The 5578-nt window shown below is 62.2% G+C and overlaps 1 long non-coding RNA gene across 1 annotated transcript; it reads right to left on the bottom strand.

Annotated features, from left to right (window-relative positions):
* Positions 1–404: 404 nt before the first annotated feature.
* Positions 405–5133, bottom strand: LOC123479280 (uncharacterized). Its single transcript, XR_006654857.2, has 3 exons — positions 5041–5133; positions 4397–4562; positions 405–522 (listed from the first exon to the last, which is right to left on the bottom strand). It is a non-coding gene; the product is annotated as an uncharacterized lncRNA (long non-coding RNA).
* Positions 5134–5578: the final 445 nt, after the last annotated feature.

Below are 5578 nucleotides of genomic sequence, written 5' to 3'. Positions count from 1 at the left end.
GCCACACGAGTGTCCGTCGGGGAGGTCTCCTGAGGCGCACTCCCAGGCAGCCTCCTGGGGAAGCGCGGCCTGGGCTCAATCCACTCCGCCCAGCCGGACACTGGGTCCCCGAGGTCCCCAAGCACTCACTTGTCCACCAAGATGCTGAATCCCAGCGGCAGCTGCAGCCTGGGGCGGGGACATCTGAAGGGAGACAAGCGAGGCCAGCGGCCTGCCCCTGTGCGGGCTGCAGCAGGGAATCAGAGCGGTGGTCCCGATAGGACCCGCAGAGACCGGAGAGCCCAGGGTCTCTGCCTCCCCTCCCAGGGGCCCTCCGGAATGAGGGGCCCGCTCGCCTGTTGGTGTGCACAGGACACAGGACACAGGACACGAGGAGCTTCTCCAACGCTCACAGCAGGGTCCCAGCCATGGGGTGCACGGGCGCTGCCCTGTGGGGACCTGGGGCGGAGGCTGCGCTTGGCCCCCTGCGGCAGCCTTGATGGTTCGCGCAGACCAATCAGTCACCGTTGGAACGCTCTCCTGCTGGACAGACACATCGTGTGACCTGATTTCAGAGTCAAGTGCTCGGAACTGGGAGTCTGCACAGGTAAGGGAGTAAATTGGAGCTCTCAGTGGATTCCTCCTTTCAAATTTTATGGGCAATAAACTGAAGGAAGTGATTTTGACGGCAGTGTTGCGGAGCGGCGTGTCCTGGCGGGCTCTCCCGGGCTGCTGTGGCCCGCACCACAGCATCACCTTGCCGTGTGCGACAGGGAGGTTGTAGGGGCCAGAGCGTAAAGGCAAGAGCCTGGGACTGTCCTCAGAGCCCACCTGGCGTCTGGAGCCCTGGGGGACGGCCATGCAGGCTGACTTAGGGGAAGCGGGATGGGAGGACAGGTCTGGGTGGGAGGCGGCTGTGGGGGTTTCAACTCCATCACCACTTCCAGGCACTGCCCTCGCTGTGGCCGGCTTTGTTTCCAGGGACCCTGGAGGATGCTGGTCGCAGGGACCACACAGAGGTCACCGTCCCTGACCCCTGCAGCTTCGTAACCAGTCATCGCACATCCCGCCCCACAGGGACACTGTGCTTTCCTGCCCATCGCGCCCCCGGAATGACTCCAGCACCCCCCCACCTCGCCAGAGTATCATCCTGGTTTGAACAGTGAAGCCGAAGACCACCCCAGGACGGCGTGTGGTCCTGACCGGTCAGCGCTGAGCAGCCCTGGCCACGTGGGGAGACGCTGCCCAGCTCGACCCCTTCAGAGCTGGCTGCCGGGCCCTCCCACGGGGACCTGCCCCCGGGGCTGGGGGTGGGGGAGCGCGAGCCAGGCCTGCCGTGGTCATCCGCCCGTTTTCTCATTCAGGAGAATCCAGTGCTTCTCAGTTCTTCACATCACAACCCACACCCCGATACGTGGCCCAGTGTGCACGTGTGGAAGTCCCTTCCAAGGGGCGTTGGCGCAGACATGCACTCTGGAGGGCATCTTCAACGCCATGAGCTTTGGCCGAACTGCTGTAACCCACGGCTGCGCCGAGTACTGTCCTCGGCGGCTCCCCACCCGGCCCTTTCCCAGCAGACGTTCGTCCGGCCCCCAACCGGCTGGGGGGCTTCTTGTCTCAGTAGGAATTTCCTCGTTGCCACGAGGCCCCGGAACTCCGAGTTTGCTTTTAGTGGCTTGTGGTCCCTCGTCTACCAGTTATCTGTGTGCCTACCGAGCATTGCCTTTTAAAACTTGATTCCTGACGCTTATTTCTCTTAGACGTTGATCACACACAACGCGAATGCCGGGTCCGCCTGCGTTTACAGGGTTGTCGTTGTTGCAAATGTGGAAGTTTCATGTTACCACCTTTAGCTGCCTTTTCTTCCGTGATTTTTGTGTTGTATGTCTTATTTAAGAAATCTTTCCCTACCCAGAGTCAAAGACACTCTCCTAAAAGTTCTTCTGAACCCTTTAAAACTGTCTTTCACCTCTCAGTTCCGACTCTATTTCTGACCCTTGGAAAGGGGTTACCAGGACTCTGAGCCAGCCCGTGTCTCTCTGGCTTCCTTTTCCTCCGGAGCCTGCGTGGCCTTGCTGGTCTGCATGGGAGCTGACGGTGCGCCTCAGGCAAGAGCTGGTGGCCCTTCCTGCTCAGAAGTCCGCCCCTACTCTCGGGAGATCCACAGTGGCTTTATAGTGGCTGGGAGGACGGTGGGGAGGAGGAGAGCCACCCTTGACCTCATGGCTGGAGGCTTAGAGCTGCAGGTGAAGGCCCCTGACCTCCGTGCTCATCCCTCAGATCAGCAGACGCTATGGCACCTGCCTGAGCGGCTCATGCCTTTGGCATGGCTCCTGGGTATCGAGCGTTTATCCATCTGTCTGGCTTAAGGCAACGGCTTCCACCTTGTTCTCAGTCAGGATGCAGATTCACGGTGCCCATCTGTCCACCAGCTCTCAGCAGCCCCCTTTAAAATAAAGCTCACAGGGCGCAAAGGTGGGCTGCAGGGTCCCCAAGCTGAGGCCCGTCCTCGGAACATCCCCATGCACCCTCTCTGGCTCGCAGCCACGCCCGGCCCCACACGCAGAGCCTCACCTGCCCTGCTGCAGAAGCACACTCCCACGTCGGCCACGTGGCATCTGCGCACGCAGCCGCGGCTGTCACAGAGGCCACGCCCCTCCTCTGTGCGGCTGGCCCCCAAGGGTGGCCGTGCCCACGTGTCTGCGGGTGTGCAGGGGCCGCATCCTCCAAGGCGAGCACTCCACCCAGCATGCCACACAGTCTCTGAATGGCTCCCCTCAAAAAGCAATCAGACCGTGAGGTCCCGGCACCTGCAGACGCCTTGTGATGTCAGCGTTCTCGTAACTAAGACTGTGTTTGTGTTTTCCTCTCCCGGCTGTTCAGTGCGTCCCGAGAGACGTGCCGTTCTGGTCAGGGAGGCTGCACGTGGGTCACCGACGTCCAGTCCAAGGGTCCAGATCCAGGGGATCGAGGGAACTTCTCTCCGGCCCGTCCCACCGAAACGCAGCCACAGGACACAGGAGGGGGTCTGCCCCCCCCCCCAGGCGGTGGGGGTGCGGAGTGAGCGGAGAGGGGGCTTCAGAGGTCCCGCCGTCACACGTGAGCCCCCCCACACACAGCATTCCAAACGGTAACAACAGATGCGAGAGGAACGGAGGAGGCTGAGGTGAACCACCGCTGAGGGGCACGCGGAGGCCCCTGCACACAGCACACCAGAGGGGCAGGGCCCCTTCTGGCCACAGCTGAGTCCGGCCGTGCCCAGCCCATCCGTGCCCAGCGGGCTCTCGAGCGAAGGATTCAGGCCCGAGTCCCTCACCTGCCGTTCTTGGGACCAGGGCTGTGGGCAGGCCTGGGTCACTTTGTTGTCGCACCGGATACAAACCCCACGAGACAACACAGGCTTTCCAGAACAGGCTGCAGTCGGAGGCCCTGCCGGCGTCTTCTGTGAGTGTATTTACAACGGATTTTAGGGTCCGGCAGGCACGCCATCTCTGAGCCAGCCTGCAGCCCAGAGGTGCCGGTGGGCCTCATGATGGGGTTAATTGCAGCGAACAGGAAGGGGTGGACTCACGCCAATGTCTACACGCAGATCGCCGAGTGCCCTGGGCCGGTGCTCTGGGGACGCCAGCTCAGCACGGCCGGCCTCTGCAGGCACAGGGCCCGCTTTCCCAAGGCAGTTTAGATTACCTTGCACACTGGGTGGAAATAAATTTCGAATATTAATGCTAATGGTGTCAGAGGCTCCTAATCAGGCTCCACAGTCCTAATTTGAGAGCCCGTGGTGCAGCTGTGTGGGAGCACAGGCCGGGGGCTCGGGGCCACCGTCACGGATGGGGGCTAATGGCTTGGCTGGCCACCCTCCAGCACCAGCAGAGCCCGTGTGAGTGCTGACATGTGACAATCTCAGGCGCTTCACGGCAGCCTCAGAAACCCCGAAACCCCCAGGGCGTGTCCAGTCTGCACGGCCCCAGTGCAGGCCTGCTTCTCCAGGAGCAGCCGTGGGGACGGGCTCGAGCTCGATGCGCATGTGGTGGGGCGGCTCTCAGAGATGGGGGCGCAAGGAGGCCAGGACGGGGAGGCCTGGCGAGGGCCTGTCTCAGCTGGAAGCTTCATTCTAGTGGCTGCCCCCACAACTGGGGAGGGGCGTCCCCCAGGGCCCACATCCGCACCGCCCCGTCCACTCCTCACATCGCACTCACGCCACCCGGCACAGTTTCAGGGAGGCGTGGCTCCTCCTCTACAGGGTCACCCTTTTCTTGGCCAGCTCTCTTCCTGGTGGCTGGCTTGGGGTGGGAGGGTCACCGACTGCTGTGCAGAAGGTCTGAGCCCTTGGGTGCCATGCCCCCACCAGGCTGGGGAGGCCGAGCGTGCCAGTGGACAGTTCAGGGGCACTGGTGAGTCGGGGCTCTGGGCTCACCTGAGTGCCCACATGTTCTCTCTGTCCCCGTCAGGGGCTCCGGCGCTTCCCCAAGGATGAACAGAGCTAGGCTCCCCTGTCGGCACCATGACAGGCAACGGGGACGGCTCCGGCCCTGGTGGACTCCACGGAAGCAGCGGCGGGGAGGAAGCCGGTGTTCAGAGTGCTGATACACAGCTGGTGGTGAGAAAGACAAAAAGAAGAGCAGGAACCATTTTTTTTTTTTTTAAATGAAGGCGTATAGAGGGGCCATGAGGAAGAGGACGGTCTCATTTCCAGGAGAATGTCGAGCAGCAGTGGCCCTGCTTCAGCTCAGGAAAGAACTGGAGGAAGACCTCTCTCCCTTCTCTCCCAGCCCCAGCCGCCATCCCTGCCTCCCACCCACTCACCCGGGCACCCACTCAAAGCTGGTGTTCCACAGACGTGCTGGTGACTCACAGCCCCTGCGGCCGCCCTTGAGGGGTGTGTGGGCTCGATCTGCAGAGGGGGGTCCAGGAGCAGGCAGGGGGACGGTCGTAGTCCGAGGTGCGATGGCAGCCCCACAAAGGGACCTGCATGGTGACCACGCTGCTCCTGCCCCAGGAGAGCGCCGCCCGGGGACCACGGCCTGATTCCCTGCCCAGGGAGCCCGAGGGGTCTCTAACCCGACTCCATGCAGCCTCCAGGAAGCCCCCTCTGTCACTGGGCAGGTGGCGACAGGGACTGTTTGCCGCGGCTGACCTGGTCCACAGGGGCTGCTGCAGCATCCTGATGGGGAGGGTGACAAGAGCGATGCTTCAGGGAGACCTGACAGTGGGGATTATGGGGTGTGGTGGCGGGGACCACGGTCGGGGCTGTTGGCCTTGTTCAGTCATCCTGCTAGTAATGGAGGGGACAGCTGGGACCCGAGCTGGGGCCATGGTGTTGAGGGCTGTGGCTTCGTGGCTGTCTTGGATGCAGGGAGGTAGCCATTGTGGACTTGACCTGGTAGCCGGCCCCATAGCCAGGTGAGAAGGGTCGATATCTCTCTCTCTCTCTCTCTCTCTCTCTCTCTCTCTCTCTCTCTCTCTCTCTCTCTCTCCCCATCGCCATGGCAACAAGAGCAGATGGTTTCCCCTCCGCACCCTGCCGAGCACTGGGGTGGGTGCAGCTGAGGATCCTTTGATCTCTGATTCTTGCACTAATTGTAGCCCCAGGACAGGG

This window comes from Desmodus rotundus, chromosome 4, assembly GCF_022682495.2.
Source record: "Desmodus rotundus isolate HL8 chromosome 4, HLdesRot8A.1, whole genome shotgun sequence".
Taxonomy (NCBI): Eukaryota; Metazoa; Chordata; class Mammalia; order Chiroptera; family Phyllostomidae; genus Desmodus; species Desmodus rotundus.
The sequence above is the reverse complement of the archived record's forward strand: the minus strand, read 5'-3'. Positions and strand labels throughout refer to the sequence as shown.